Raw genomic sequence first — 9,178 nt, 5'->3', positions numbered from 1 at the left:
TGCACGCATGGAACATGGTGGCGGGAATCATTGTTAGAACCGAACGGCGCCTCTGCGCGATGTACAAAGCCCAACAGGAACCTCGTATCGGCTGCCGAGCCGGAGCTTGAACAACTTGGACTTTCACCTCTAATTTATATCAACTCACCACTCCCCGAGGGATCCGCAGAATTGCTTCTGGGTCCCGTATCGTTATTTGCGATTCGTGTTTGCATTACACCACATTGAACTATTCCAACTTGTTTATCCGCATGGCGAACATTTGCTGCATAGAACATTTAAGTTCCACTTCGCTCTCCCCTACGTGGGTCTGAGCTTCGCTCTCAGGAAAAAATATGCCACATTTGGTAGGGAGACCCGGTTTCATCACGCTTTGTGCCCCGCACCATATATACCCTCATAAATTTATTCATTGGATTAGATCCAAGGAACACCAGATCATGCACCACTACCCATTATAGCTCATCGAGCTTAGCGTGAATCCTTCGGGTTTCCCTAAGAAGTTCGATTGGTCTTGCAGAGTTTAAAGACAACGAAGCTTAGTTTCAAGCAATGGTTAATATACGCGTATTCAAAACCCTTAGCTGTTACAACTTTTTACTAGAAACCATCACGACGAAGTCTTTGGGTCCGTAGACCCGTGATGTACTGCTCCAGGAACGTTTTGATAGGGTGGAAGCTCAAAATCATAGGTTAAAATCATCGGCAGAGCCCACCAGACACCACTTTTGCTTCATTAGTTCGGACTATAGGCATACGACGATTTTTATCGCGGAGGGGACGTATGACCCAAACGGGGGCTTAATGACCCACCGCCACTGCAAACCATGCTCCTACGACTAAATAGAGGTAAAACTACGATTTGGTGCAATCTTCATGTTTGACCTCGTAGCAAGGTACCCTCCCTATAGTAGGCAATGAACAAATGATCATAATCCCAGGAGGGCAAAAAATGGGAACCCGAAAGGAAAGCGCTGTTGGCGCGCCTAAGCTACTGGCCCGTAGAGTAAAATGGTACCCCCAACAAAGTTGTCGATTGACATTCTGATTGCACTTTTCATCATCTAGGGTGCGTTCCTTACACGTTTTGAGGTGTTTTAGCGAAAAACATGTTTTGAGCCACACGAGCTCTCCGGCCCGTTCGGTGCACATTTTTGAAAAAGCTAGGAGCTGCCCCTAGGTTCGGGGTGTCACAAAATATTGAAAAGTGGTCAAAAACCGCTATCCAGAATCGGATGTAGAATCATTAGACGAACTTAAAATTGTTCTACAACCCCCCATGTCCGACGTTTCGTATTCGAGATATAGCACTTTGTAGGTCTGACCGAGCAATTTTGTACTGAAATGTATGGCGGACATGTTATTCATTAAACAACATTAACTTGCATCGTGCCCTACTCATCGGCACAGCTACTATCGACTATCTATTGTTGAAATGGATTGAGTTTGACCATTTTAGCTCTTTTCTTATGCCGTGCACCAACAGTGTGTACCGATCAGGAAAGTACACTACTTACGCGTTCATGGATGTATATGTTGGTACAAGTTGCCGGTCGGAATAGCAGTGCACCAAAACTGTGTACCGATCAGGAAAGTACAAGACGGAGGGCGCAGCCCGAGCGTACGCGTTCATAGATGTCCATGTTGGTACAACCTACATGTACGTACCTTGTTTTTGCATCAAAAGTTCCAATAAAGTGTTTGTATGCTTAAAATGCTTATCTCAACCGGTCACCTTTTGGCCTGCCCTTTTATAGACAGAAACCCAGAACGATACTCGCGATGTTTGTGTTTTTCCATTCGCCCGGGACGACGAATGAGCTCTGTGCACATCGTGCAGAAAACTGTCTCCTCCTCGTATGTTTTTGTCCCTCCACGCATATAATCACCCACATTTGTGTTCAACACGGACGGCGCAGCCCGAGCGAACGCGTTAATGTTTATGTTTGTGCACACTAAAGTTACAATCCTAGGATTTGGTTATTGCGTCGCAGTGCCCGACCGTCGCGGACACCATTCTTGGACAAAAGTCCAAGTACGTAGAGTACATTCCCAGGTATGTGCCCGTTCGTGACTTTCGTTGCGTGCTTACAGACACGCTTGGGTATGTTTACCATACAAGGTTTACTAGGAAAACCTGGGAAGGACGCTTGCCCTCCCGTCGCGGACACCATTCTTGGAAAGAAGTCCTGGTACTTAGCGTTCTTTAATGTACTTGATCAGTTTGTATTGCAATTGCTTTGTGCCATTGACTTTTGCTAATGCTCACTAAGGGGTGTTCGTTTGCGATGTGTATGATAAGCAACTGTCTATTCTTACCAGCAGTTAATCAACACTTTTCACCCAAATCATAGGAACGTAGAGTACTTTCCCGATCGGTACACAATTTTGGTGCACCTCTAACTTCGCCAGCACTTTATCGTTACGTTTTGTGCACAACCTTGGGACATGGTGTAAGTTTCATCATTGTTATGTTTGATTCGGTTTATTATGATTGAAAAATACGCTACGTCCAAGAAATCTGAACTCGAATACTTTTGCCACGTTGCGCAAAAGCTACTGAGCAACTCCTAGCCGTTTACCGATTTATAATTTAATTTTCGTTATTAGTTTTAAAAATACGCTAAGTCCCAAAAATCTGAACTCGAATACTTTTCTATGTGCCGCCAAAAGCTACTGAGCAACTCCTAGCCGTTTACCGATTTAAAATTTAATTTTCGTTATTAGTTTTAAAAATACGCCAAGTCACAAAAATCTGAACTCGAATACTTTTTCATGTGCCGCCAAAAGCTACTGAGCAACTCCTAGCCGTTTACCGATTTAAAATTTAATTTTCGTTATTAGTTTTAAAAATACGCCAAGTCACAAAAATCTGAACTCGAATACTTTTTCTATGTGCCGCTAAAAGCTACTGAGCAACGCCTAGGTTGGTACATTTCTGGTACATGGAGTGTATGCGTGCAGGCGTACTGCCGTGCTGGACCGGAAAATCGCACTTGCTACTAGAACGTAGAGTAATTCCCCTAGATAGGTGCTTTTGCATGCCTCTGTTCGACGTCCATGCAACTTGGAACGTGCGACACACGTAGCTAGGCTTCCCCATACATATTCCCTAGGGTAGCACCAAATTGCACACTTTCAGGGGTATATTTTGGTACGGTGTACTGTGCATGGTACAAGTATCATTAGCTCGTGCAATTTATTTTGCATCAAGTTGCGATTGCTGGTGCGTCGAGATAGGAGTGTTTCGCGACTTTTGCCAAGCTTTGGTGCCATTTGGTGAATAATTAATGTTCTAGCCACAATAAACGTGCCACATAATGCCAATAACGAAAACGCTATTTTCAAGGGACTTCCAGTCAAAATGTTTGCAATCAGCGCTTTCCTGTCGAGTTCAGGATTTGGGACTGAGCGATTTTTTTTCACGATCCAATCAAACGACCAGTTCGTGAATAAACAATTCATACAACAGTACATCCCTTCAAAGTAGAAAAAGCCGAATGCTAGGGAGCTCCAGTCAAAAACGTTGTCATTGGCGCTTTCTTCTCGAGTTCAGGATTTGGGACTTATGTTTTTTCACGATCCAGCCAAAAGACCAGATCGTGAAATAAACAATTAATACAACTGTACTAGTACATCCCTTCAACTGAAGCAAGCGCACCATACATGACCCGTACGCTAATCATCCAAGCACATGACACGTCAACTAAGTCAACACATGATACAACTTGGAAAACTGACGGGTAAGTAGGTCATCTCGTACACGACGACACACCGACCAAACCAGGTCAACACGTCACATGCACAAGACATCCTACTACCAAGGCCGACCACCTCGACACACGACCTGTTAACCGAACATGGTCAACACCATCATGTGCAAGGCAACCGGGCCAAACGGGTCAACTTATACAACTTGTAACGAGCATGTGTAAGCTTACTGGTGTGGTCCGCACGGTCCTCACATCAAGACAATCAAGTCGAGAACGAGGCACGCCGACAAGCTCATTAGTGTTAAGTGTCCTTCTCCATCCCATGTCAAGTCACTCGTCTGACACGGAAGTAGCCAACTCTTGTCCACTAGTATAAAGGAACGGTCTCCAGACCAGGTCAAGTCACTCGTCTGACAAGGAAGGAGCACGCACCAAGCTTCACCAGAGCACGGTACCACGGTCCCCAGACCAAGATGGTTAGTTACGCCAACGAGGAAGGGGCACGCGTTCCCTTGCTACACTCAACTTAGTACACTCATGCTCTCACAAGAGTATCCCCTGTGTCGACGTGGTCCCCAGACCAAGACGAGCTTGCGCACATCGAGGAAGGGGCACACGGACAAACCACCAAGCATGGTCGCTCTGAGAGGATCGATGCGAACGCATCTCTACAACTCGCAGCTCCCAGCCTGAAGTCCCGTCGTTTGCGGGCGGTTGATAGGTGTCGAAACTAGGTATATCCACGTTGGGCAGAGCTCAAGCCAACGGCGTTCCCAGTTACGGTACTAACACGTGCAGCGAACTCCACTCATTGCGGCCTAGGTATAGCGGGATGAGACGCCGGGCTGCAGACGCAGACTCCAACGGATCTCAGAGGGTTGTTAGGCCCGCTAGCTTCCGAACACCTAATGGGTTTGAGAAGCGCTATCAGCTCGGATTGGCTACGACCTTAGAGGCGTTCAGGCATAATCCAGCGGACGTAGCGTCATACCAAAGTCCGGTCGGACTAGTATTGAGCCAGTGGTCCGTACCTGTGGTTCCTCTCGTACCGCACAGGAATTCCGTTAAGATAGCGACTATAAGCACACACCAGTAGGGTAAACTAACCTGTCTCACGACGGTCTAAACCCAGCTCACGTTCCCTTGAAAGGGTGAACAATCCTACGCTTGGTGAATTTTGCTTCACAATGATAGGAAGAGCCGACATCGAAGGATCAAAAGCCACGTCGCTATGAACGCTTGGCGGCCACAAGCCAGTTATCCCTGTGTAGTGTTCATCGAGTAGCCGTCGGGTACAGACGTATGTAAACACGCTCCGACAAAGTGTGCAAAAAGTGTGTAAACGGCCTCGGATCGCTCTGAAACCCTCAAAATCGTGTTCAGAGCACCCAATTTACCCATAGATAGTGTTATTTGGTCGAATTTCTGTGATTTTTGCGCTTTAAAAATTCGTGTTGTTCTGTGTACATTTGCCCCCCCCGGTAGCACCAAATTTCCGGGTGTGGAAAAATGCGCAAAACTGTGTGATATCAGCGCCGGAAACACTCGATTCTGGATAATTCGACGCTTCTAAAGCGTTTAAAAGTGTTTTCGAGACGTTTTGAGAAGTTTAAAGTGCATAAAAGTGTAGGTACATCCCCATACAATTTGTATGGGGAACTTTGAATGTGAATAACTCAGTGAAAAACGCACGGATTCGTGCCGGATGTGATTTTAAAGGTGCGCGTAGTGACGCTGAACGTGAATTTAAAAGAAACAGAACGAAAATCGGTGAAAAACGAGAAAATAAAGTGTCGGGGTGCTACCGCCGGAGCACGTGCTTTCGGAAAAATCGAAATAAATAGCAAATCGCGAATAACTCCGCGAGTTTTGCTCGGATTCGTGTGCGGTTTTCACCGTTGTGCTTGTTTTTATGCGTACAATAAGATTGCATCAAAAATTTGTGAAAATCGTGAAAAAATTTTTGACGTTTCTTGGTGACAGTTCTATAATACCCAAGGGACAAATTTTGTCCAGGGAGCAGTTCCCAAGGGGCAAAATTTGAAAAGTCCGTTACTGCTCGAAAAGTGCTCGAGTTTACAAAAGTGCGCAGAAAATTCGGGGAAGAAGTGTAGTGCCTGCGGCAGCTCGAATCTGCTCGATTCGAGTAGTTCGAGCAACTCGAAAACTGCTCGAATTTTTCGAAAAATCCCTAAAATAGGTCCAAAAGGGTCGAAAAGCGGGCAGCGCAATTTGGACGTGAAAAGTGCCGGAAAAAATTCGGGATTGGTGCGGATCCATTCCCCACGTGAGCGACGCACCCTCTCGTAATTTTTTCGCCACTCGCCACCCCTCCCCCCCAGCTCACCAGGGGGTCGCAAGTCGGACCATAGTGGAAAACCAGCGTGGAAGAAGGATTCTACAGCAGCGATTGAGCGGCAGAACACCAGCTAGACGGCGTTGCATACTTGGGGTCATCTCGACCCCCGGGTCAACTGACCCCCGGGGTCACATCGACCCCCAGGGTTATTTAACCCACCAACCTGAAAGTCGGCAAAGATGATGGCATCATCCGGGATGTCAACGCGCGCGAGTGCGAGGTCAGTCTCTGTGGACTGCCGTAGCAGCTTGGCATCTGGCTCGAAGCTGTTTGTGACCGAGCCTCGAGTGGCGCTGCCTAGGTCAGTGTCACAGGCAACAACAAGCCCGCCGTGGCATCCAAGGCCGCCACGGCCACACTGGAGCTCGAGTTGCTTAAGGCAACAATCCAACGACTAGAGGAGCAGAATGCAGAAATGAAGGAGCAATGCTCGCCTCTCCGAGCAGATAACTGGCATGTGCCAACTGCTACAAGAGGAAAAGGAGGAGGCAAAACGACGAGAGGAGAAGTTGGAGGCACAGATGGAGAAGCTCGCCGCCGCACATCAGCGCGACCGAGACGTGCTCAACTCTCTTCTGGCAGCAAAGGTTGCCGGCGGACAACCGTCAGCTAGTCCGCGCCAACCTCCGACTCCCGCTGCCGCGCCGACCCTCGCGCCGCAGCTGCAGCAACAACAACAGCAGCAGCGGAACCAGCACGAGTAGGAGCAGCCCCGCGCGTCGACGTCGCGCGCAGTCATGCTGCCGCGCAGCGAGGCATCGACAGCCGTCCGCGTAGACGTTGTGCCGGAACTCACCTTTAGTGAGGTCGTGCGGCGTAGATATCGCGGAAAAGCTACGGGTAAGCCACGTTCCCAGCAGCAGCAGCAACAGCAACAGCAGTAGCAGCAGCAGCAGCAGCAGCGTCAGCCACAGCGACAGGCGGTCGCCGGCTCGCAGCAGCAGCAGCAGGAGCGCATGCAGCAGCAACATCAGCAACATCGTAAGCGAAAGCCGAGGCCCGACATCATCGAGGTGTCTCCCAGTGAAGGCGAAACCTGGGATGGCATCTACGAGAAGGTGCGCGAAGCCATTCGTCTGGACGCGGCTCACAGCGAAATGAAAGGGCATATTAAGCAGGGCCGCCGAACTCATGCCAGGCTGCTACGTATGGAGCTGAGCAGACGGTAAACGCTCCGCTTATGCTGGAAGGCGTCCGCAAATCATCGGCGACGCAGGCGTCAGTCGGCTTGTCACAGAAATGGGTGAGCTGCTGGTAGTCGATATCGATCCCCTTGCTACGGAGGAAGATATCATTGCTGCCCTCGATGCTAAGATTGGCGCAAGTGCTGGAGTTGTTTCTGCCAGCATTTGGGAACTACCGGATGGTTCGAAGCGAGCACGCATCCGGCTACCTGTGAAGTCGGCTCGGCAGTTGGAAGGACTTAAACTGTTCCTGTGCGACTGTGTGAGCAAGGTTCGAGCAGCCCCACCAACGCTCTCCAGAGCGACAGCGCTGTTTCCGCTGTCTGGAGATGGGCCACATCGCCTCGAACTGCCGTTCCACCGCAGATCGACAGAATCTGTGCATCCGCTGTGGGCTTACCGGACACAAAGCACGATCCTGCCAGAATGAGGCAAAGTGCGCACTGTGCGGTGGCGCTCACCACATAGGCCACAGCGAATGTGCTCGTTCGGCCCAACGATGTTCCCGGCCCTGAAAGTTCTGCAGGCGAACCTGGGCCATGGCCGTGATGCCCAGAACCTGGTGCTGCAAGCTGCCAGAGAGGAGAAAGCAGACGTGCTCATTCTCTGATGTTCTGCGCCCACCTGAAAACAACGGCCGGTGGGCATTCAGCAGCTGCAAGGCGGTAGCGGTGGTAGCTGTCGGTGAGCTACCAATACAGCGGGTGTGGTGCAGTGAAGCTCAGGGGTTGGTTGCAGCGCAGATCGGCGGAGTGGTTTTTATCAGCTGCTATGCTCCACCAAGCCTTAACCTCGCAGAGTTCGAGCGCTTCTTGGAAGCAATAGAACTCAAGGCTTCTCCCACCCTCAAGTCGTCGTCGCCGGCGATTTTAACGCCAGACATGAGGAGGGCAGCCTGAGGACTTGCGACCGCGGGGAAGAGCTGCACGGAATGGTGGAGCAGCTTGGCCTAATCGTGATTAATCAAGGTCGGGAATACACGTTTGATGGCAACGGGTGGCTCTCCCGAGTATAGTGGATGTGGCATTCGCGAGCCCGACGATCGCTCGCCCTGACACCTGGGTTGTTAGCACAAGATACACCGCGTCAGACCACCGCTATGTTCTCTACACCGTGGGAGGAACACCAGCATCGCCCGAGCAGTTGCAGGACCAGCAGCAGCCAGCGCAACAGTCCTCTGCGCAGCAGCAGCAGTCACTTCAGCAGCAGCAGCAGCAACAGCAGCCATCGCAACAGCAGCAGCAGCAACATCAGCGGCAACCGTCATCGCGGCAGGGTGCTTCCGCTAGCCAGAGGCGTGTGCGTCACGCTGGCCGTAGATGGAAGACCTCGCAGTTTTCTCCTTCCTCATTCCTCGAGGCGCTGTTCGCTGCGGACTTTGTCCAACGCGCATCGACCCAGGAGGGTATGATCGCAGCCATGTTGAAGGCCTGCGACGAGACGATGCAACGGGTTACCCGAGTGCACCAAGACCCGCACCGTAACACATTTTGGTGGTCTCCTCCTGGCTCGCCTGAGGAACAACTGCGAGGTTGCCCGTGACCGGATGCTGCGGACGGCTGATTTGGAGGAGCGCAGCATAGCAGCAGCTGAGCACAGGACAGCAAGGGCAGAGTTCAGCCGAGCAATTCGAGCTAGCAAGCGGAACTTGTTCCAGGAGCTGATCGAAATTGCAGAAGAGAATGCGTTCGGGCAGGATATCGGGTCGTCATGTCCCGGCTCCGGGGCAGTCGGACGCCTTCAGAAGCGGACCGGGTCGTCCTCGAACGCATTGTGTCCGACCTCTTCCCCGAGCATCCGCCCTGTGACTGGTCGCAGCTGAGCAACGTTGGAAGCGTCGAGGGAGCAACAACAACGGCGGAATTGCACCGGTAACGGACGACGAGCTGCTGCTCATCGCGAGCCAGATGGCAAATCGCAAA

The sequence above is a fragment of the Anopheles arabiensis genome, assembly GCF_016920715.1.
Source record: "Anopheles arabiensis isolate DONGOLA chromosome X unlocalized genomic scaffold, AaraD3 X_pericentromeric_contig0033, whole genome shotgun sequence".
Lineage (NCBI taxonomy): Eukaryota > Metazoa > Arthropoda > Insecta > Diptera > Culicidae > Anopheles > Anopheles arabiensis.
This window is presented reverse-complemented; position numbering follows the sequence as displayed.